At 39.9% G+C, this 24,258-nt stretch overlaps 1 protein-coding gene across 1 annotated transcript in view; it reads left to right on the plus strand.

Annotated features, from left to right (window-relative positions):
- The window catches only part of CHRM3 (cholinergic receptor muscarinic 3), a 515,691-nt gene that overhangs the window by 256,027 nt on the left and 235,406 nt on the right, over nt 1-24,258 (plus strand). Inside the window, exon 4 of the mRNA XM_032608221.1 lies at nt 13,314-13,416. The gene's annotated coding sequence lies outside the window, so the exon portion shown is untranslated. The remainder of the gene's footprint in view (nt 1-13,313; nt 13,417-24,258) is intronic.

The raw sequence follows: 24,258 nt of genomic DNA on the forward strand, positions 1-24,258 counted from the left end.
ATGTTTCAGTGTCACAGGATATTATTGGGCAAAGCCACAAGGCTTGTAGACGAGGCTCATTGTAACTGTGGCTCCTCCTGCCTCCTCAGTACGCTTCCGGTCAGCCTTCACCATGGCTTAGTCCACTCTCCAGAGTGGCTTTGCCGAAAGTTCCCCTTCAATTTCCACCCCTAATTCTATACACTGCCCTTCTGACCCAAGCTCTCTTGGAATACCCCCATGACCTGCTTCTCTGAGAAACCTAGAGCCCACACATCTTTCCTCCAGTCTCTTCAACACATCTGTCCTCATTCTGCCCCTTTCTCTGTCTCTGAAGAGGAAGTGTCCCTCCAACTAAGACATTCACATTTCTACCTGGATTCTCATCCTCTCCCTGGTCTCTGACATCTGCCCTTTCTGCCTATTTCCTGACTTCGAACCCTGGTGTTTTAAACATTAAAACTCAATTTTATTCTTATCACGAGAAAAAAAAAAGAATAACTATGTATGATGACAGATGTTCACTGGACTTCTTGTGGTCATCATTTTGCCGTGTTTACAAATATCGAATCGTGTTATGCCCTTGAAACTCATATAACATTATATGTCAATTGTACCTCAATAAAATTTTTTAATTAAAATTTTTTTCTTGGGAATTCCCTGTCGGTCCGGTGGTTAGGACTCTGCACTTTCACCGCCGAGGGCACGGGTTCCATCCCTGGTCTGGGAACTAAGACGCGGCCAAAAGAAAATTTTTGTAATGTAAAATATTTCTTGACCTCACCTCCCAGCCTCTTACTCCTTCGGAAGGATTCCAGTGTCTGCTGTGTGCCTGGCGCTGTATCCTCCAGCTCGCATGCATTTTCCTGCTTCGCCTTCACAGCCAGATTCATCAGCGTTGTCTGCCCTGCCCTGCCTTCCCCTCCCCTCTCATCTGTAAATCACTGTCATTTAGTGTCTCCACTTTAATTATCCTGAAACATTGGTCTTAAAGGTTATCAGTGAACCCTTCTTTGAGGTTTTGTGACACTGCCGTCAGTATCTTAGCATCCTTGGGTTCTTCTGCTTTCTCTTGTCGGTCTCTAGGTTTGGGCTGGACTCTTCTTTTCCACCTCCTGCCTCCTGAAATAGTGATTCCCTAAAAATGAGTCTTCCTCTACTCTTTTACACTCTCTTTGCTTCCTTTTCTACATCTCTCAAGTCACTCTCCCAGCTGTTACGCAGGTAGGTCATCTTCATGTTTAATCTTTCAACTCTCTCTCCAAAGCTTAATTTCTGTGTTATTAGTTGTTTGTATTGCTGAATGAGTCCCCCTCACCCCAGACTCAGCATCTCGAAAACACAGATCTATTTACTATCTTTCCTGAAATACACACACACCCCTTTCCCTTTTTATCTCAAAGGAAGTACTGTTCTTCTGGTTCCTTGACCATGTAAAAATATGTGAATAATCACCTTTGTCTTTTGTATCCAGTCTGTTGAGAATTTGTCTTGTTGGGTGTCAGAAGGTTGACAGTGACTGATAGTGAACTGATAGGCTAAGAATGCCTGGGCCTGTATTATTACTTGTATTGACCCACCACAGACATTTCCCCAGCTAGAGCCAGAGTTGTGGCTTGACCAGCTCTTGTGGTTCCTATTATGATTGCAGGATGCACTGTAGCAAAAACCATTAGGGAACTTTGAAGAACAAAATTTATTACTCACAGGTCCTGGAGGGTACATGGCACTCCTGAGAACCGGACAGCAAGGTCAAGGGTAGAGAGAGGGGGTGGGCTTGTAGACCCGAGACTCTGTCTTTATTGGCGTCTAAGGGTGGGGTCACTAGGGTTTCTCAGGTTCACTCTTTATTGGCAAATTTAAGACAGAAGAGCAGGAATTAGGGTGCAGGAAGGGAAAAGCAGGGTCACTCCAGTAGGTTGTTATCTAGGTCACCCAGTTCTTTCTACGAGGGGAACTTTGTGCGCGGGACAGCACGGTTTCTTATCTAGTGGCTTTATTAGCGGCTGTGTCACACAGCTGGCAGTATGTTTATCGAGACTTTGAAATGGGTGCCTCGGCAATCAAAAGCTTAATGTCAGGAACTTACATTACAGTCAGAAAGCTCAAAGTCAGGCACTCACACTCAGAACTCTGGTGACACGTTTTCTTTGGCACCTGTCCCTTATTCCACCCACCTGAACATCCTTCTCTGTTTCTCTGTGCCTGGTACATTGCAGTCATCTCCCAGGATCTATCAAGACCTCATCTTTTCTTATGATCCCCACCATGACTGCACCCCACGATCTCTCTATTTCATTGCTCTCAGTTACAGGGTGATTATCATTTAACTTCTGGGCAGGTCTTCAGTGTGAATTTAAACAGTAAAAATATAAAGTTCCGTTGCAGGAAGGGGGACCCCTTCCAGGGCCTGAGAGTGGACTCATCGTGTCTAACACTTAGAAATGAATTGTCCGAGGAGACACACGTACTGACAAAGCAAAAGACCTTGTTAGAAAGGGATGCCTGGGCGGAGAGCGGCAGGGGAAGAGAACCCTCGTGGCTCGCAGTCTCAGGTTTTCTGGTAATGGGGTGAGTTTCCGGGTTGCCTCTGGCCAATCATCTTGCTTGGCCCATGCTGGGTCTGACTCAGACTCCTTCCTGGTGGCACGCGCATCTCTCAGCCAAGGTGGATTCCAGCTTGAGGGCTTCTGGGAGGTTGGCAGGGCATGTCGTCGGTCCCCTCCCTCCTCCTTTCGGCCCCTCCCGAATTCTTCCAGGCTAGTGTAACAAGATGTACTGTGGGCTGGTGTGTCCTCCCTCCCTTCTGCCCCTCCTGAATTCTCCCAGTTAGTTTTTTCCAGAGGCAGTGGGATCTCCTGTTTTGAGACAACTCAGGCAGGCAGCTATCCTCATTCCTGGCTAAGGCAGGTGGTTTCGGTCAACAGTTCCCTAAGAGTTCCATGAAGAATCTGAAGCCCAAAGGGGAGAAGTAACTTTCTCAAGGAAATATTCCTTCATTTTCTCCTTACGCACGTGCCACCTCCTATAAATACAGGGGCAGGCACTCGTGGACCCCCCCTGACGTGTTCGCTGCTGCTGCCTCCCGACCTTTTCCTGATCTCTCTGTGTCCGGATCCCCTTGTCTTCAGTGTGTTCCTGTCAAAACCTGACCCCACTCCACAGGTTCTAGCACAAATCGACTTCCTCTTTGTCCTCTTTCACTGTCTTCCGGGGCCTGAGGGACACCAGACTCATCCTTCTCTGCTCTTGTGGCTTTACAACCCTGTGATGACCCCTGTTGTCTTTCTCATGCAGCTTAAAGCCGTGTGCAGTCAGTGTTTTGTGTTGAATCACTTTGAAATTGAACAATGTGTGCAGACTCTGAGCACTTGATTTTATCAGGAATTTACTACTGCTTAGAAATGTTCCTTAGTCATCACTTAAGGTCGAAATGCTTTGAAAATTTGATTTGGCCTATGGTTCTTTAGCCTCTTGCCCTGTGTCCAGTCAGCATAGCTTCTAGATCTCTTTGATGTAAAAACCACCTCTAGTGCGTCAGTCTCCTACTCAAAACATTTCAGCGACTGTGCTGCTCTCAGGCTAAAATACGAGTTCCTGAGGACCAGCGTTCAAGGCTTTCCCAAGTTGGGCTCCAACCCGATTTCCTCTATCTCAGGTCAGTGTCATTCTCCCTTGGTCCCATGGTGTGTCCTCTCTGTTCTTGATTCTTAGCCTTTGTTTTTATTGTTCCCCATCCCTGAAGCACCTCCCTCCTGTTATTTTATGAGTTGTACTCATAATTTGAGATCTAGCTTATCTCCCACAAAGCATTTCCTTCTCTCTCAGTTTATCCTTTCTGAATCTGTGCTTTTCCCATGACGCTATAGTCCTCACTGCCAATAACACGAGCACCACGTTAGATAGAGAGATAGATAGATAGGTAGGTAGGTAGATAGATAGATAGATGGATAGATGGATAGATGGATAGATGGATGGGTGGATGGATAGATAGAGAGATGAATGGATGAATACATAGATGGATGGATTCACATTATATATATAATATACATATATATATATAACTTTTTATCATATTACTTATGACGTGATTATCTTTTTGCCTAAAAGATAAAATAAACTTCCCAAAGGCAACGAAGATAATTACACTTCTCTACATCCCACAAAGACACTAGTATATCATGCTTTCTACCTGTGCATTTCTTTGGAATAATTAAATGTAGAACATCTTGGTAAAGAGACAGGTGTCATATGTCCCTATCCTAGGAATTTTTCTATATCCCTTGTTCTATAGTCAGACTCTTTTTTAAATTTTTGTTCTTTAAGTTTGCTCCTAAGGTGAAACGTTTTAGTAGAAGCTATACTTAGAAAAGGAATGTGTCTAAAGGAAAATGAGAGCTCTGTGATAATAGGATTGCATGTAGCCCCTGCACAGCTTCCACTCTTAAACACCCTGTGCCTTATTGTTCTAGTTTAATATTAGGAACAATTCTCAGTTTGTCCATAATGGGTTAGGTTCTGGAGAACAAAGTTCTAATTTAGCACATCGGAGTGTGATTGTAGCACTTACGTTCTTTGTTGGTAATTAGTACATGTTTTTTGTCCACTCTTTTGCTCATTAGAAAAACAGTTTGGGATCTTATACACAGAAACAACGGGTGGTTCTAGAGATAATAGGATCGGGGGAAAACACCATTTTCTATTTTATACATCACTAAGAAACTGAAAGGAACATTAATGTCTCTAAAGACCATCCCTGCCTACATAGTTGAACACTGCCATCTATTCAGTATATCATTAATCAGTCTATTTTGACCGACTTCATGCTGAGCTTCAATCTCCTGGAAAATCTATTAAATGATTTATAAAATCTGTAAAAATAATGTCAGCATGGAGTCTGTGCACACTCTGTGTTAGCCAGAACTTCCGGACCAGAACCCTACTCATGTGACTGGGAGCCTGGAGCCAGCTTTGCCTGAAGTTGGCAAGACTCCGAATGCCTTAAAAGGGAAAGGTAGGATGAAAATAATTAAGTCCAATTTTCTTTCCCTTTTAAATTTTTTGTACTCTTTATTTGTGTTCACTGTGTTGAATTGGTTTCCTTGTTCCATTTGTTTCAGTCATCACGTTAAGCAGACTGTCAGTCAGCTTTACTTAACAAAGTGGTGTTTCTCTGCACCTTGCTGTTTCATTTGTTCCTGAAAGGGCCTCTCTTCTGCAGGTAGGCTTACTGAAATTCGTGATTGTCGAATATAAAGGACCGGACCGAGAGGTTTAATTAATTTTCTCTCAAATTATTCAGGTCTTGACTTATCCGTGTCACACAAGTTGATTCTGTGAAAATTGCTGTTGACTAAGAGATGAAAGGAGAAAAGTAGAGGATGAAATGGAAAACGTAACAAAGATGCAGAAAGACGTTACACAGGATCAGGAGATAAGGATGTGGAGAGGAAGTAGTTAAGGCAGACATCTACCGCTAACTAATATAGTAAGAATATCTTAATTAAAGAAACACAATCCACTAGATGTTTAAAACGTTTTAAATAAAAAATTGCAGACATGTTCAAAAGTAGACAGAATAACGTAATCAGTCCCCTGTGCTGACCACCTTTCTTCGGTAAGTGGCAGTACATGGCCAGCTTATTTCTTTTCTGTGACACCCTTTTCCCACAAACACTGGATTCCTTTAAAACAAATGTAAGACCTGTGTATTTCCTTTTGTACCTAAATTAATATTTTAATATTAAAAATTACTTAAAACTATTTTAAGAGATCAGTTCTGATATTATAAAAGAATAAGAAGGGCTTCCCTGGTGGCGCAGTGGTTGAGAGTCCGCCTGCCGATGCAGGGGACACGGGTTCGTGCCCCGGTCTGGGAGGATCCCACGTGCCGCGGAGCGGCTGGGCCCGTGAGCCATGGCCGCTGGGCCTGCGCGTCCGGAGCCTGTCCTCCGCAACGGGAGAGGCCGCAACAGTGAGAGGCCCGCGTAACGCATAAAAAAAAAAAAAAAAAAAAAAAAAAAAAAGAATAAGAAACCAGGTAAAGTTAATTTTAATCTCAATATTATATTGAGATATAATGTATATACAATAACAAGCCCTCACTTTTAGTACATATTTGGTTGAGGTTAAACAGATTTACCTGCCATGCTGTTACCACTAAATCAAGCTGTAGGACATTTCCATCGCCACACAGAGTTCCTGTGTAGCCCTTCCTCGTCAATTGACACACACCCTATCCCACCCCAGTCCCAGGCAATCACTGTTCTGCTTTTTGGTCCTTCGATTAGATTTCTCTTTTCTAGACTTTTATAATAATTGAGCCCCACAGTATGCACTTCTATATCTGGCTTCTTTTGTTCAACGTAATATTTTTGAGGTTTATACATGGTATTGTGAAATAGTATCAGTGATTCATCCCTTTTTATTGCATTGCATCCCTATTTAATTCCATTGTATGACAGTAACAAGATTTGCTTTCTCCCTTCCATCTGATGGACATTTTTTTCCAGTTTGATTATGAATGAAGTTGCTTTGCTTATGAACGTTGATATACAAGTTTCTCTGTAGACATATATTTTCATCTCTCTTGGGTAAATAACTAGGAGTAAAATTGCTCAGCTACATATTAAGCGTATATTTACCTATATAATAAACTGCAAAACGGTCTTCCATAGTGGCTGTATCATTTTACATTCCTACCAGCAGTGTAAGAGAGTTACAGCTACCTCACATCCTTGCCAAGGTTACGATAATCAGTTGTTTTAATGGTGTCATGGCATCTAATTGTGGTTCTGATTTACCTTTTCCTAGTAACTAACGTTGTTGAGCATCTTCTTCATAGGACTACTAGACTCCTCAAACTTTGATCACCACTTCCTCAATTTAGTAAGGCAGCCAAGCTGTGCCTGACTTCCCCTTCCTGTGCCCACTTCCCAGAAACCTCATCCAAACCAAGAGCCCAGTTACAGGTTTCTCTTCTCTTCTTGGTTTCCCTTCTCTGTCATCACAGTCCTACACTACTTATCCAATTCCTCAAAATAGTTATTTCATTTATTATATTTTCTCGGGGTTTTGGGGGGATGGGGGGTGCCAGGGTATAGGTTATACTCCATCGCTGTACTCTGTTATGGCTAAAAGTGGAAATCCAAGTTAGTTTTCGAGAAAGAATTTTCTAGATTTTTTTAGTTTATCAAGGGTCAGCCCAGAAAATGCCAGTCATATATGGTGGAAAAACCCTTCAACTTATTACATCTAGGCTCACTCTCTGATATTAATAGACTACAACACCAAGAAAGAAAAGGGAAACATGACCCCTTGCTGAGTCCGAGGAATTCTGCAAAACAAGCATGACGGTGGAAGGAAGGAAAGTGAAGCAGTCTAATACGTGCCTCCCAACTTTCTCTCTTGGAGTTTCAGCCCAGAGAATGAGGACTGTATTTATGAGAAGGACATGTGTACCAAGACAGGCAACTACTTCATATGCAGCCCTCTGCCAGCATCATAGCAAACTTAGCAGTTCAGCCTGGTCAATCGGAGGAAAGCCTTGGAACTTCCCTTCTGGTGTGGCATAGATAGGACCCTGCAGAATGTGTCAGTGGTTCTTACCTGAGGGCTGCAGCACCCCAGGGCTGAACGTGCATCGCAGTCAGACGTCAGAGAAGGCTGCACAGTCAGCAGGAGGTTGGATGAGGCTGAGTTAAACAGAAATGTCTATCCAACTTTAATTGATCAAGAAGTAACAAATGGTATGCATGCCAGTGGCGAGCCTAATTCTAAATGTCAGCTGGGCTAGGAGCGCCCAGATGGATAAGGAGCCCTGCCGCAGAGGTCAAGGGAGATAGACTAAGTCATGTTTTGAGATGCAGAATGTTTCTTCTCTTCCTGAGTTTACTGAAGCCATACCCCTCTCCAGTGTGTGTGTGTGTGTGTGTGTGTGTGTGTGTGTGTGTGTGTGTGTGTGTGTGTTTAAAGAAAGAGTGAGAGAGGAACGCTAATGGAAAGGCTGACTTACACAAAAGAGATTGAGCAGTACTTGAATTACATTTAATTTTGCATTTCTCTTTATATGTAAATGTATAAACAACTGCCGGGGGAGAGGCAGGGGATGTGGTTTGTGAATTTCTTTTTTTTTTTAATTTTCTTTACGTCTTTATTGGAGTATAATTGCTTTACAATGGTGTGTTAGTTTCTGCTTTATAACAAAGAGAATCAGTTATACATATACATATGTTCCCATATCTCTTCCCTCTTGTGTCTTCCTCCCTCCCACCCTCCCTATCCCACCCCTCCAGGCGGTCACAAAGCAACTACCAAACGTAAGGTAGATAGCTAGTGGGAAGCAGCCGCATAGCACAGGGAGATCAGCTCGGTTTGTGAATTTCTAATGATCTGTGAGATTTACAGACTTAGAATGGATGTTCCTTTGCTTTCTAAGAGCTATTGAGCCAGGAGATAGGCAATGTAGTTTTTCCACCTTAATCTCACTTCTAGAGGGTAGGAGATATTTTGGAGCAGCAAATGCTAGAAATTTACTGCCTACAACCAGGAATGAGATCACGACTAGAGAGAGATGAATAGATACCATCTGAGACAAATGACGAACACTTGCTAGTTCACCCTTGTTCTTATGTGAGACAGAAGCCAGTAGCTATGAGTTAGCTATTGTCTCTTCAAATGCACCTTCTCCCTGCCCTGGGAAGACTAAATGGCTTCCCAGGGATGGAGGAGACCCTGTTTGGGAGATGGGTGATGTCTTAAGGAAATGAAGAAATGGGAGATTCTGAGGCTCAGCCAATTTTCTTTAGCTTTTTTTTTCCTTTAGAAAATGGGATAGAGGGAATGTAAGAAGGTGAAAGTTATGTTACAGTGTGGAAAAGACTGTTGATCATAGATTCATTTAAAATCACATGCATTAGCAATTATGTCAACAAATCTTCTTGGTTTTGTAATCTAATCTAAGTTTTCTGTGGACGGTCATTATAAGAAATTGATTTTCACCATTCTGTTAAAATATGTATATATATATATAATCTCAGCCTCATACTTAGTATATCTCTTTCATCTCCTACCTCCTTCCTCCACTATCAAATACTTAACGATGTAACAAAATAATATTTTATGTGCTGGAGACCATTTCACCATGTAAACACGTATTCCAAATATATATCATGTTTGTGGGTGTGTATTTTTATTCAGTAGGTATTTCAAATGAGTACAGTTTTAAAATATGAGAATGGGGTTAAGATTTTTTAATGCACTCACAGCTACTCTATCCTAGCACCACAATTTTCTTTATTCTGGTTACGTGGCTAGTATTTATTCACATATACATTTTGTACCTACTTATAATCAGAACATACAGTTTTCTATACCACTTTCTCTATATTGTGCCTTAGTTATTACTTTATTGGCTACTTAATATACTGTGGAGTTAATATACAAACATTTTCTTAGATGCCCTGCTGTGGGATACACAAATAGTTTCTGTTATTCACTAGTATTATGAATAATGCTACAATGAACATTTTCCTAATTTTGAATCGTTTCTTTGGGATAATTTGTGAGTGGGATTAGTAGGTCCAAAGATATGAATATATTTCAGGACCCTAAATATAGGTGTGGGTGAGATCGGTGATTCAGTGGGTTCTACATATGCGTAATACCACCAAGATATATGAGTTTATCCATTGTTTTCCCAATAGTCCCATCTGCATTTTATTATTTATAATTGTAGCTAATGCAGTCTGTGTCATTTTTTAAATTTTGGCTTTGTTTGATTGCTATTGAGATTTTTTAATTTACATAGTGCTTACTGTTTGAGGATTACTGTGGTTTTAATTAGGAAAATCACCTAAGTATCAGGCAAACGTAGTTTCAGATCCCAGCTCGGGCCACTTCTTGTTGTGTATTAAGTAAATTAGCCTCTCAAAAAAAATAATAATTCATTTGTAAACTAGTGACGATGATACCTTCTTCACAAGGCTCTTGAGATGATCAGATGAGAAATCAATGCCTGGTGTGTTAGTACCATAATGGAAATAATTGATTCTCCTTCCCTCTGCCTGTACCTCCCTCATCTCATCTACCAATCCACCTGCCCCGACTTCTTCTTGCATGGATTAAGCATCCAGGTTCTTTTGGTACAAATTTTCATAGAACCCGATTTCTCATTCCAGAGTTTACAGGGGCTAGTTGTCAGGTTTCTCTACAGAACCAATTTCTATCGTGCCAGCAAATGCTGGATTGTACAGCAAGTCACTGAGGTCAAATCTGTTGGATCCCATGAATTTCCTAAGTATTCATACAAACAAATGGGAAATGCATTCGAAATAAATTTTTTTCCATAAGTTACTCATTTTAGAATGTTGTGTGTAGTCCAGTTTCTCTTTTAAATGACTTAGCCAAGTTTTCTTCCATTAGGTTGCTCACAGGTATTTTTGATTCGTTTATTTGCTTCTACGTTTCGGTTTCAAACAATGCTTCTGCTTCATCTGCTCTCTGCTGCGTGTCAAGAACAAGCTTACTTCTGTGGTAACAAGTGTGGTTTGTCAAGCAGCTGTAACACAAGGTCATTGCTGGAAGTTGCATATCTGGATGATACTGTCATTTGGATTTTGTCTGTCTTACATCCAGTGTCTGTCTGTATTCTAGGCATTGCTGTTCATCTGTTGCCTGGCATTGGTTTCTATCTTGAGAGCCTCTGTAGCAGAAGCTGCCTTTTTAAGCCATCACGCTTCTTTAAAGCCAAAATAATTCCTAATATGTTGTAAGGTCTCAGAAAGCCTGTAACAGGCATACAGTTTCTCAACTGGAAAAGCATTGAAAATAAAAACTGCTATCCTCTTTCATGAGGGCAAGGAGATTTCAGGGCTACCGAAATACTTTTCCAGTCTCTCACCTTCATGATGAGAAATTGAACTGAGTAAGATGTATTCTAAGCAGTTTCACTTCAGGAGTTTAAAAGAGAAAAAGTGGGAGGAGAGAGAAGAAGAGGAAGGGAAAAAATCCTCTACAATCTTTCCAGCCTCAGCAACTATATTTCTCATCCTTTGGAGAATGCCACAGGCTCCTTTAGAGTTTTTCTTATATAAGCTATGTGTCATAGACAAGGTTTCTTCATTTTTGCATTACTAAACCTGCTTTGCCCTCATCTCCATGCTTTCTCTCCCCATTTTTACATGTTACGAATGAGTGCTGGACTCCATTCCTCTCTGAATAGATGCACTAATTCCAACCTCTGCCTAGAGTTCAAAGCCCTTTTATCCACACACTACATCAGCAAAGTTATTAAAGTGCTGGTGAAGTCAGAGGCGAGACCCTCCAGGCCTGAGAGAGGCTCATATGTAACACTTAAGTCCACAGAGGGCGTTTGAGGATCAGAGCTGGGTGTAGACGGAATCACCGGTTTCTCCACGGTTGCTGGACCAGTCTTGCCTTCAGTATGGCCACACGGAGAAGTCTTTTATTAAAGATATCAAAATCCAGGAGGTGAAAACATGTGGAATTAATCACAATTTTTCTACCCCATGCTTGACTTCCTGAAATTGGAAACAGGAAAGGTGATGGTGGCCGCGGTTTGGTTGTGCCCGGAGTCCACACAGCAGCACAGTCGGAAAAGCACACGTCATGAAATAGGACAGAGACTGGAACGTCCATACCACATGCCACATGCACCGCTCCCTGCACAGAGAGGGCACTGGACTGGTCTACACGAATCACTTTTTTTTTCCAATTGTATGAAGCTTTTAAATTTTTTATTTTTATTAAATGTAGGTGATTTACAATGATTCAGGTGTACAGCAAAGTGATTCAGTTATACACACACACACACACACACACACACACACACACACACACACATACATGTATGTAACTTCAGATTCTTTTCCATTATAGGTTATTACAAGATATTGAGTAGAGTTCCCTGTGCCATACGGTAGGTCCTTGTTTATCTACTTTATATATGGTAGTGTGTATCTGTTAGTCCCAAATTCCCAATTTATCCCTCCCCCACCTTCGTTTTGGTAACCATAAGTTTGTTTCCTATGTCTGTGAGTCCATTTCTGTTTTGTAAATAAGTATATTAGTCATAAAAAAGAATGAAATACTGCCATTCGCAGCAACATGGATGGACCCAGAGATTATCATACTAAGTGAAGTAAGTTAGAGAGAGACAAATCCCATATGACATCCCATCGATGCAGAATCTGAAAAATGATACAGATGAACTTACACCAGTTATCTTCAGGTCTTGGGCAGACCCCTCAACTTTGTGAAGCCAGGATGCGATGACGTGTGTAGAGGAGCTCGGGAATAGGTTCAGCTTCTATACAATTATTGGAGTGGGTGCTTTCGTTTGTACCGCCGTGCCGTGGACTGATTTACAGCCCTTTAAATCTGTAAAAGGATGTTCTGCCGTTTCCTTTGTGCATGTTCTGTTCCCTCACATTATTTATTGTAGGCCCGATATAAGGCAGCTTTCAGAACACGCCGTTCTCCCTCACAGCTTCCCGTGTTTGAACATGCTGCCTGAAAAACACCCTTCTCCTCCCTCACCCCTGCTTCGCTGGCATGTCTTTGTCTGCCTGTCACTCTTCTACTCAACATTCAAGGCTCAGCTTAAAAACCCTCTGCTCAGTGATGTCACCCCTGTACCCTGTCTGCACTGTGAACACAATGACTGAGTCCTCAGGGTTGATGAGGGTCCAACGTGGCCTTGCCCACTTGAGTGCACTTGGGTTTTTTGAAGGCAGGACCAAGTCCTATTCATTTTCTCAACCCAATATCTGGTTCATGTTATTGACTCAGTAAATATTGATCAAAATGATGGATGAATGTCAAATACTTGTTGCCATGAAATAAATTGTACTAGTCAGGTGAGTGGTTCTTCGCTAATTCACTATGAAACTTGTGAAGGAAACTCAACACTTAGCTTTCTATATGTGTTTTAAATATATGTGCCTTGTGTGCATATTTTAATGGGGAAGCATATAAAGTACTCCCAGTTATTGGAAGTTTCAACCTGAGAACTTGTGACCGTATATGACAGAGTCTACGAGATGTGGCATCTCGTGGAAAAGTAGGGTACACAGCTCACTGTTTCCCCAGTAACTGCCGTGGATCACTCCTGCAGCAGGATGCCAACAGGTGTTGTGGAATGAAAGGGTTTCCTTGATGAAGTCCATTTGGGGAAAGTCTGGGATAAATCTCCATTTATGAAATCTATCATTTAATTAAAATACCATTTCACAATCAAGTGATCCAAGTGTCCTACTTCTTCTTTTATCTTGTTTTAGATTTATTTACTCCTTCTTTATTTGTTTGGTTTTCAGCTTTTGTGGTGACATGGCATCTGGTTTTTTTCTACAAGGAGAGTTCAGCACACAGCACAGTCCTTGATACACTGGATTGGTTTGATGATCCTACCTGGAACAGGTACATAAAAGCTTCAGTGTTTGCTTACCCATTCTTTGAATCATACCTAAGGATGTATATCCATGTCTGCTTTTCTTGTAGTTGACTGAGGATGAAATTTGTTCTGGAAAGTAAAATTCTCGTGTCAGAGATGACCTTTGTCTTTTCTACTTAGCGTATGTGTTTATAGTATGACCTACAAGACTCCCCAGGACCCTTCATTTCCTTTGTTATGGGATTAATACAAATTAAGAAGACATTCATGCCAGTAGAGAAAGGAAGTTCCATGCTTATATGGTTCTGAAACTAATAAGATTTAATATACAACTCTATGGAACTCAAGTATATGAAATATGACAGATCCCCTGGTATGTTTATAAATATAGTATCTGTAGCTCAAAAGTCTAACAGAAGGATGTAAACTTTTTTTTCCAAAATTAGTTCAGTCTTGGACAAAATTGAGTACCAAATTATGAACTAAATGGGAATTAATTAATGATCCTTTGATCCTCTTAGGTTTTGTGACAAGTACTCCCTTGGTATATAATGACATAAATATGACATAAAACCAAAAAAAATACAGTATTTGAAAGTTTCATTGTTTAATGAATACTCTTGAAGGGAATATTCTGAAATTAGATTCTCATGAGATATAAGCCTTGGAGCTCCTGATTTAATTCAGTTCAGACTACTTTGATGAGTACTCTGTGTGTGTGTGTGTGTGTGTGTGTGTGTGTGTGTGGTATTTTATCACTAACAGATACTTTATTACAAGATTCATTGCTTTATTGTATTCATCTTGCAAAATATTGTTGGGAATGTGGTAGACTTGTTGAAATTCTGGTATGTATTTAGAAAAGCGTCCTATGTATATAAATTGTATTTTCAAAAGTAAAACTTTATAACAGCTCCCCTGCCCACCCCCTCCCCCCAAAAAAGTCTGCTGAAAACCACATTTGAGAAGTAGCACAGACCTGAGACTTAATAAGATATAAGACCTAGCTCTGCTCCTTAACCCATAACCTTGGAAAAACAAATTATGCTTCCTTAGAAAGGGGGAGGGGGGAGGGAGGGAGAGAAGGAGGGAGAAAATAAATTCACAATTGCAGGGCACCAAATACTCCAGGTCACCTTTATTCTTAATGAGGTATCAAGTAATTAATCGATGTGTTTCCAGGAGTCTCCAGAGAATTTCACTCCTGCATTCTGTGACAGTCTGAAATCCATTAGAGTTTAACCTCCCTGATTTAAGGCAGAAGTTGCGACTCGTCCCCTGAATGTTAGGGCTATCTTAGGTTGTTTATTTTATAGTTTTGGTGAGTTTTCTTTGGCCTACACAAAATTGATACACATGTGTTTAAAAAATTGCCAAATCAAAACCATCAGGAGAGTTGACATTCAAATCTGGGCTTCCAGTCTTCTTTTCCTCTGGAAATTGCACTACAAGTAAACTAGTTACTCATCTGCCACAACTGTAGCTGTCATACAAATTACCTCCCTCGTCTTAACCTCTCCACGTCTAATCCATCAAGTCCTCCAAAGCCTTGCTGGGACCCAGTGGTTCTCAGCCCTCACTGTGAAAAGGTCATTTTCTGAGAGCTCAGGCTGCACCCAGAAAAGTAAGCCAATAGCTCTGAGGGTGGAGCTGGGCTTCAGAACTGTAGAAAGCTCTTCAGATGATTCTGATGTGCAGCTGAGGTTCCGAACCACTGACCTAAATAACATCTTCTTGTCTCTGTGTCAAAGGCCGTGCCCCCAGTCCAAGTCACATTCACCACTTTCTGGTCTCAGCCGTCTTCCACTGTCATCCCTAAATCACCTTCTCATCTTCACCCAACTGCCAGAGTCATTGTTTATAAATAGAAACATATCTGGTCAATGCCTGGCTTAAAGCTCAATCTCATCTTCACCCAACTGCCAGAGTCATTGTTTATAAATAGAAACATATCTGGTCAATGCCTGGCTTAAAGCTCTTCAATAATAATAGCAGTAATGATATCAACTGATGACGATCATTGATACCTGGGTTGAATAAAGAATCTGAGTTGAGGCTTTGTTGAAGGATCAGGTCATTCATTGAGACATTAAGTATCAGAAGCAAATGGGGGAAAGGGCACAAAAGGTGTGACTGAAGGTACCAAGGAAATTTTATTCCGTTTCCACATGGGGCCTGTTGCCTAATATGACGATACCTTCCCCTTGCCTGCCCCTCCAGGTAGTGACCCTTCGGCCAAAAGCATTGCCGACTTCTACCAATTGCCATCCAGTCAGTGTCCTGATGTCACACCACTGTCAGAAGCACAGGGGTTTTATAGTTTGGCAGTGACATTATTATAAGATTGATGTTCGAGCACAGCTACCAAAGTTTATTAAATGTCACTCCTTCGTAGCTGCGTGATTCACCCAGCAAAATAAGTTGATACTAGTAAATTTTTTAGGCAGAATAACTGAATTAGGGATGTGTGTTTGTCAGGGTTGGTAGTTAAACCTGGGATCATATCTCTTGCCTGTCTGACATATAGTTCCTCCTCTTCACCAACAAGAAACGTAAATCCGATTATTTATTTGAGCTGCAGTGGAGACTTTTTTTCTCAGAATGACTGTGTAATGACTGTGTAGACCATAGAGGTAGTTACTGAAGTCTTTCCTTTAGACTCCAACCACCCATAACTGGAGACGGTGTGCTTCCCATTGGAAGGGAAGAAGATAAGGTGTCATCAGAAAGTTTTCATCAAAGACACCTTCTGACATACTGTGATGTTATTTTATTTAGAGTTTAAAAATAAACGAGTAGGGCTTCCCTGGTGGCACAGAGGTTGAGAGTCCGCCTGCCGATGCAGGGGATGCGGGTTCTTGCCCCGGTCTGGGAAGATCCCACATGCCGCCGAGCGGCTGGGCCCGTGAGCCACGGCCACTGAGTCTGCGCGTTCGGAGCCAGTGCTCTGCAGCGGGAGAGGCTGCAACAGTGAGAGGCCCGCATACCGCAAAAAAAAAAACCAAAATAAACTAGTAAATGCAAACTTCTTTGAAGCTGAGTGGAAACTTGGGTCCATGTCAGCACTCCTTATGTACAACATACTCAACTTTATTTCATACTGGTGACATTCTTTTCCTTCAATATAAAACCATCAGTGTTTCACAGTTGACATTATAAAAAGTTCAAGTATGTGTGTTAAGACAAAAATGTGCCTCCGATGTTCAGGTAATGGAGACCAATAAAGATGTTGAAAACTCCGTTACCTAGGTATTAAATTAATGCTTGAGGAATAGCTATCTCCTTTACCTTAGGGGACCTAATTTACCCAAATAATATGTCTGGGCAGAGTTATCCTACATTTAAGGAAACAGTTGATATTTTCAGCTCTCTCCTAAATATTTATTTTGGAGGACAAATGGAGAACAAAATACACAGAGAGGCACAAGCGCATACACACAGAGCATCCCTAGACACAGTACAGGATAGTGCTTTTTGACAAGATGCCTTTGTATTTCCTTTGGGGATCAAGCTGGATTGGCCTTGCGTATAATTCTTCTCTGTGGTGAATAGAGTTGTAATAAGGCCACAGATTCTTCTCATGTAGGAATTTCTTTGAAAGGATTCAGGCAGGGATGTCCATTATGTTTTAGGGTTCTACATTAGTATAGACAAAGCTTTTCCAGTAAGATAAATCCATTTTTCTAAATTCTTTATATAACTGAGTGCCTGGGATCTGGACAGAGGAAGATTAAAAATCTCTCTAAAATTTACCGTATTGCCACCACGTGAAACAGCTGTTGAGAGGGAAATTAATAGTGTCTGAAATGAACCTTGGGTTAAGCATACTTCACTTTGCATTTTCTACTATTTTTTTTCACTTGCCATTAACTCCCTTTAATCAGAGAGGTTCCCTAAATTAATTAGGATTAATTTTTCAAATCTAATATAAAAGATAAATGTATCCTATATTTATTATAGGGCAGGAACAATATGGACGCTGAGTTGATTGTGAAGACCTGTGTTATGTTATAGTAATACATCAAACGGCTCCAAAAATATACATGTTTGTCGTAGATATTTACTATTATATCAGACTTTTTCTTATTCCCATCATTATTCTAGCACTTTGTGTTGACTTTTAAGAGTGAACATTTTGGAACAAAAGATACATTCTTCCAGGATCCTCCATGCTTGAACAATATTAGACTTTAGAAAATATTTGTGAAATGAATGATGAATAATTCAAATGCATTTTAATCTTAGGCACAAGCAGATGAAATTATACCAAAGCTAGGAACTGACTTAGCCAGTGAACTAAATATATAAAACAATGACCAAGAAAAATGGTAATTCATCAGATCAGATATTATATCCGGTATGCTCTGTGGAATCAGAGAGATGGGCATCATTTTTAAAGGATTTGGACAAAGTCAAAGGGCCAGCAAATCTAATATTTTGGTGAGCAGCTCATCCTGATTCCATTAAGGCATGGCTGTTCACTTCCCTCTTCTCATTCACCAATATTTTCATCTTTAAAATCTTTTTTTTTTTAACCTGTCATGTTAAGGGGACATTCTAGTCTCAAGACTCCTGATTGAGGTGCCTTATCTTTAAAAACTTTGCTAGGGGCTTGTGGGACATTAAGAGGTAAAACACTATAGCATTTCTGCACTTGTGAATAATTGAACAGAGTCTAATGTTGTCTGATCAGGTAATAGTGCTACCCAAGTAAACTCTCTAGGAAGTACTTGAGTCATTCTTATGCCTCCATCTACTTACCTATTAAATTTCTGACTTCTTGGCAAAGCTCAAAGCCAATTAAAGTCCCATATGCTTTACATTGCTTCCCTTTTGCATTTTAGAAAAAGAGTAGGTGGTCCAAATGGATGTGATGATCTTATCAGCCAACAGTAATATAAGCCCTTCATACATAAAATTATTTTTCTTGGAAGAATGTGAAATTTCACTTTGAAATTATATTGCATTCTTAGTATCACATGTGATACTAAGGGATACATAATCTCATATATTTAGGATCCCTAAGTTATATTTCTATATTGAAGAGATATTTAAAACAAATTATTTTACTTTATCTGAATATTAATAATATGACCAGTGATAACTTTGATTACAAGTATTCTGAAATTGGGAACTTTACCATATTTAACTTAGCCATCTTAATGTTCAAACGTATTTCTCTTTATATTATTAATTTTTTTTCTTTAAACATTTTCATTCTCTACTGTTCACTTGTTTGTATTGGTGTCTGCCCTCTGCTTTTTTTTACCCCCCCCAAAAATACTTTAAATAGATTATAAGAAGAATAAAACCTAATAATTATCAACGAAATAGGAAATGAAGGCAGAACAAATATAAATAAAACTGTAGAATCAACTGAGAAATAAACACCAGTCACAGGCAGACCCTAGGGACCAACAGCTGCTGCTGCTGATTATCAGACATGACTCTGGGTTTGGTGGGGTCTAAAGCAAAATTCTGTTGGGCAATTCTGCTATCTGAAAAAGATATATTTGCCTAACGTTAAAATACTCATTCTGTAAAAACAGAAATTACACATCTGAGAGGAATGGAGGGGCAAAGAGTGTTTATGATACTGTGGGAACGTGGGACTAATATTTGAGGATTACTGATGTAGGAATGAGATACAGCTGTCCTGAACCATGTGTGTCTGTCATCAGCCCCTTTTTATTTATGTTTGTAGTCATGCTTCGGCTGATGGTTGAAAGAAAACCATTGAAGTCAGAATTTTATGTATTTTATTCCATTGGCCTTTGAACCTCACTGTGTTCAGAGGTCTTGATTTTGTTTTCTGTTCTCTACCACAACACTAAATTTTAAATGATGTTTTATGAAAACAAGTAGAAGGTATAGTTGCAAAATTGTGGGACTTATGTCCACATAAAAGTGGAGATGGTTTTATTGAGTTAACTTCTGTAGTTTATTTCCCTTGGCATAAAATTACGTGTTTGCCTAACACTTTTTATTTATGATATTGGCTACTACTAGATATGTGTATTTTTTTTTAACATCTTTGTTGGAGCATAGTTGCTTTACAATGTTTTGTTAGTTTCTGCTGTATAACAAAGTGAATCAGCTATATGCATACATATACCCCCGTATCCCCTCCCTCTTGCCTCTCCCTCCCCCCCCTCCCTACCCCACCCCTCTAGGTGGTCACAAAGCACTGAGCTGATCTCCCTGTGCTATGCAGCTGCTTCCCACTAGCTGTCTATTTAACATTTGGTAGTGTATGATACATGTATTTTTAATTTGTTACTCTTTGAGCTTTTTTGGGAAAAAAAAAGACAAGTCTTTATATTTTCTTTGACTGAGACTATTGAACAAAGAGAAGTAAAGTGCTACTTATTTTCCTAGACAGCAACTTGTTGGATTCATGACACAAGCTTTATATCATTGTCCTGCTCTTGAAATCTACCCCATTTTAAATCTTCTATCAAATCCTTTGCAATATGAAAATTGTTGTGATTAATCCTCATAAAAGCACGGCACACGATTTAATCATTTTAAAAAGTAAAAGAGGGGATCATATTTTGCAAGCATCATTCTATAAGGTAAAAGGGAGTTGGGAATGCCTACACATGGATTCTGGCCTTAGAAGATTGAAGACTTGTTTTCATTTTGGAAAACCAGTAGAGATAGATCTATAAAAAAAGATGAGTCTTTAATTTAAAAAAGCTTCTCCTCCTGGTAAAGTACTTAACGATATATTAACATATGGCTTATTTCCAAGTACCACATTATAAACTACACACAGTTTTGAAACAATGGTAGCAAATAGAAGCAAGTAATGAGTGGCCAAAATCTCAACTTAATGTTCGTCTCCCATGAGTTACCTATGACTTCGAGGATAGTCTTAACTTCTGGTCGCAGTGCATTTATTTCCTGTTTAGAAAAAAAAGATAAAGACATTTGAGAGCCTGTCTCAGAGTTGTAAACAAAATATCACCATGGTGGTTCTGAAAGCTATCCTTCTGGGACATTTTTTTCAACTAATAAAAACCATTTTAATCTAAACTGATTATCTGTACAGTGCAAAACAATGAACACAATTGAGTTTCCCCTTTAATATGCTGGACCATCTCACATTTACAAGGCACTGTCATGGTCCGGTCCCTGTGTGAGTCCCCTAACACATACGTTTACTTCAGAATCTCTTATTTAGTCTTCAGAGTAGCCCTGTGAGATAAGTAATATCCTCACTTTACATGTAACAAAGAAAAATGGGTTACAGAAAAATTCTGTCATGAGTCATTCCTGTCTAATTACTAAGAAGGATAAACTGTGATAACCGGAACTTTTGCTCTCTTAATGCAAAACCCTTTTCCTCTAAATCAGTGCTTCTCAATCAGGGTGATTTTGTCCCCTAGGGGAACATTGGGCAATGTCTGGAACCACGTTTGGTTTTCATAACTGAGGGGGGAACTCAGTTGGTTTCATGACTGAGTTTCTTTGCAAGCTCGTATAAGCTACTGTCTTCATGCGTCCTACGTATGCTCCACATTCCGGTGTCTTACTGTTTCCTCGGAATTATACAAACACTGTGCTTGCACCTACTCATCATTCTGCCTGGAGTACCCTGAACCCCCTTTCCTGACAAATGTGTATTCATCTTCAAGACCCAGATGAAATCTCACCAGAATGCTGATGTCTTTCCCCATGCCCTGCTCATCTTCTCCCCAGGCAGAGTTAAGCTCACCACGTTCTTTCCCCAACCCCTCCCTTCATAGTTACCCAGCACTTATGGCTCTGTATTGCAACTTGTTGATTTCCTTGATTGTTTACCCCTGAGACTGAGTTCTTGAGGACTGACACCCCCATCGTATTCATCATAGTATTCCTTAATGGCAGTGCAAAACAGTCACTAAACAAATGTTTTATTGTGAATTGAATAAATGCTAAGTGATCCATGAATCCCTCTTGATTTACCGTTCCCTTGCAGCTAGGGAAATGATGCAATAAATTAACTTGCCCAAGCATCCAAAAGGATTAGCAGTGAGTTTCATTAACTTGAGCTTTCACACTCTCACCCTTTTTTAGTTGGAAAAAAGTCCAAATAGAGAAAAATGTAATGTTTTAGAAGGTGACTCCTAAAACTTGAACACCTTTAAAAGATGTAGTGTCGGGCTTCCCTGGTGCGCAGTGGTTGAGAGTCCGCCTGCCGATGCAGGGGACACAAGTTCGTGCCCCGGTCTGGGAAGATCCCACATGCCGCGGAGCGGCTGGGCCCGTGAGCCATGGCCCCTGAGCCTGTGCGTCCGGAGCCTGTGCTCCGCAACGGGAGAGGCCACAGCAGTGAGAGGCCCGCGTAACGCAAAAAAAAAAAAAAAGAGATGTAGTGTCATTCAAATTCCTCTACTTATGAATATAAGTACTTAGAAAAAATTTAAGGTATTAAAATATTAAGAAAAAAGCTATCACTGAAGGTCAAATGTTGTCCATTCAACGGATTTGTATTGATTGCCTAACATGTGCCAGGTTACCTGGAATACTATTTTTTATTAATACTATATTTTAATAATTATAGTAAGTTGGGGGGAAATTAACAAGCTGTGAGATGTGTCTTCTAATGCCCTAGAATAGTTAATTGATTCACTTTTGCTTAGAAAATATCTACACATTTTATATTTGATCTATGACTTTAAATTTATTTGTTAATAATTTTCTTTAATGGAAGCTGATGTTACCTGGTAACCCTGGTGCCGGGTTCAGAAGTTATTCATCAGTATTGTTTATAAGTGAGTATATTCCAGAACAATAACTTCATGTAGTATTATCACAGCATCATCTTTCTGAGTAAATTAGATCATAGATACTTAGATATACTTTAAAAAATCAGTTCACTGCATAGTTAAATCCATTCTAAGTTTCAAACCCTTTAATATAGAATAAGAAACAAATTTGTGGTCTTCGTATCACAAAATTATAAAAAAAACTGCCTTTACTAATATAAATGTGACCTATTTTAACTAGGTGCACTCAAGAAATATATACGTTAGAGTTTATAATTATATTTTTCCCACCATCAAATACTACTGTTATCAGTGCATCGTGCCATACTGTTTCACATTAAGCCACAAAACTGTCTGCTGCTAAAGTAGTTTCCAGTCTGAAAAAAGGATATACCTCTTTTACTTTTTGTAAATATATTGCAGTATTTTTCATTGATCTATTTGCAGAAGGGACTGATATAAATGTAACAGTGTGTAAGTAATAATGTATATAATTAATGTATAACTCTCTGTGTGTCTGTGTATTTCCCATCAACTTAAACACATTGTTTTGGGTTTTTCCCCCAAATATTTTATCATGCTGATTTTCAACAAAGATCTAATAACCATTTTTTTAACTTTATTGAAACTGCATTATCAGTACAACATTTAGTGTTTTAGTCGCTGTCTATCTGAATGCTAAAATTATTCAAGCTTACTAAGCACACTGTGCATATTAGCATAATTTGTACACATGCTCATCTTCCTTTAAGAGTAACAGTATTTTATGTTGGTGTAGCTACGGTTTAGCAGTACTTCCATAGAGTAAGGAGTATAGTTAGTGGATATGGGCAGCAGCTTTGCACCCAGCAGCTCTGGATTCAAGACCTGGATTAAAACCCACCAATTGTGTTTCCCTGTTTCTTGACTTATCTTGGCCTCTGCTTTCCCATTCACTCTGCCCACGAGGGCACTCAGGCCCACTTTGTGGAGTGGCTGTTGAAAGGATTCAGTGAGATGAGGTATATAAAAGGAATGCCTGGGCATGGTGAGAGTTTGGAGAATGGTGATTTTAATTTAGACCTCACCAAGGTCCTTAATAGTTTAATTCTATGTCAGAGGGAGGGACAAAGGGAAAAAGTGATGTCCCCAGAGACTATGAAGTGTCTAACTCCAGGTCACACAGCTTTGAGGTTCTAGCGTGAAGGCTTCCCTCCTACAGGCCAACATTAGGCGTGACTGATCTTTGCATCCTCTACGTTCTGACACATAGTAAGCATTCCAGAAACAATGAGTAAGTGAGTTTTAAGAATTCCTGTGAAGAATTAAAGTCATGGATGAGCACATGGAAAGTGACCCACAGTACTGTAGCAGAAAATCATCTTTTGTGCTGAGACTGTGTTTGTTGCTCTCACACCCCATGAGCAAGAATCCTATATTACTTGTTTTTATGTTGCCAGTACTTAAGCGAGGGCCTTGTGTAGATACTCAGTACAGCTTTATTTAATAATTGAATAAATAAATGGATGAACTTGAAAAACTGAGAATTAAGTTTTATTGAAAATGTTTTTAATTTTAAAAAGATGTTATATTATTATTATTATTTTGCCACTAACATTTTGGAAAGAACATATGTCTTTCAGAAGTTTTTTTGTTTTGTTTTGTTTTTTTAACATCTTTATTGGAGTATGACTGCTTTACAATGCTGTGTTAGTTTCTGCTTTATAACAAAGTGAATCAGTTATACGTATGTTCCCATATCTCTTCCCTCTTGCGTCTCCCTCCCTCCCACCCTCCCTATCCCAGCCCTCTACGTGGTCACAGACCACCTAGCTGATCTCCCTGTGCTATGCGGCTGCTTCCCACTAGCTATCTATTTTACATTTGGTAGTGTATATATGTCCATGCCACTCTCTCACTTTGTCTTAGCTTACCCTGCCCCCTCCCCATATCCTCAAGTCCACTATCTACTAGGTCTCCGTCTTTATTCCCATCTTGCCCCTAGGTTCTTCATGACCATTGTGTTTCTTTGTTTTTTAGATTCCATATATATGTGTTAGCATACGGTATTTGTTTTTGTCTTTCTGACTTATTCACTCTGTATGAAAGACTCTTGGTCCGTCCATCTCACTGCAA

This window comes from Phocoena sinus, chromosome 16, assembly GCF_008692025.1.
Source record: "Phocoena sinus isolate mPhoSin1 chromosome 16, mPhoSin1.pri, whole genome shotgun sequence".
Taxonomy (NCBI): domain Eukaryota; kingdom Metazoa; phylum Chordata; class Mammalia; order Artiodactyla; family Phocoenidae; genus Phocoena; species Phocoena sinus.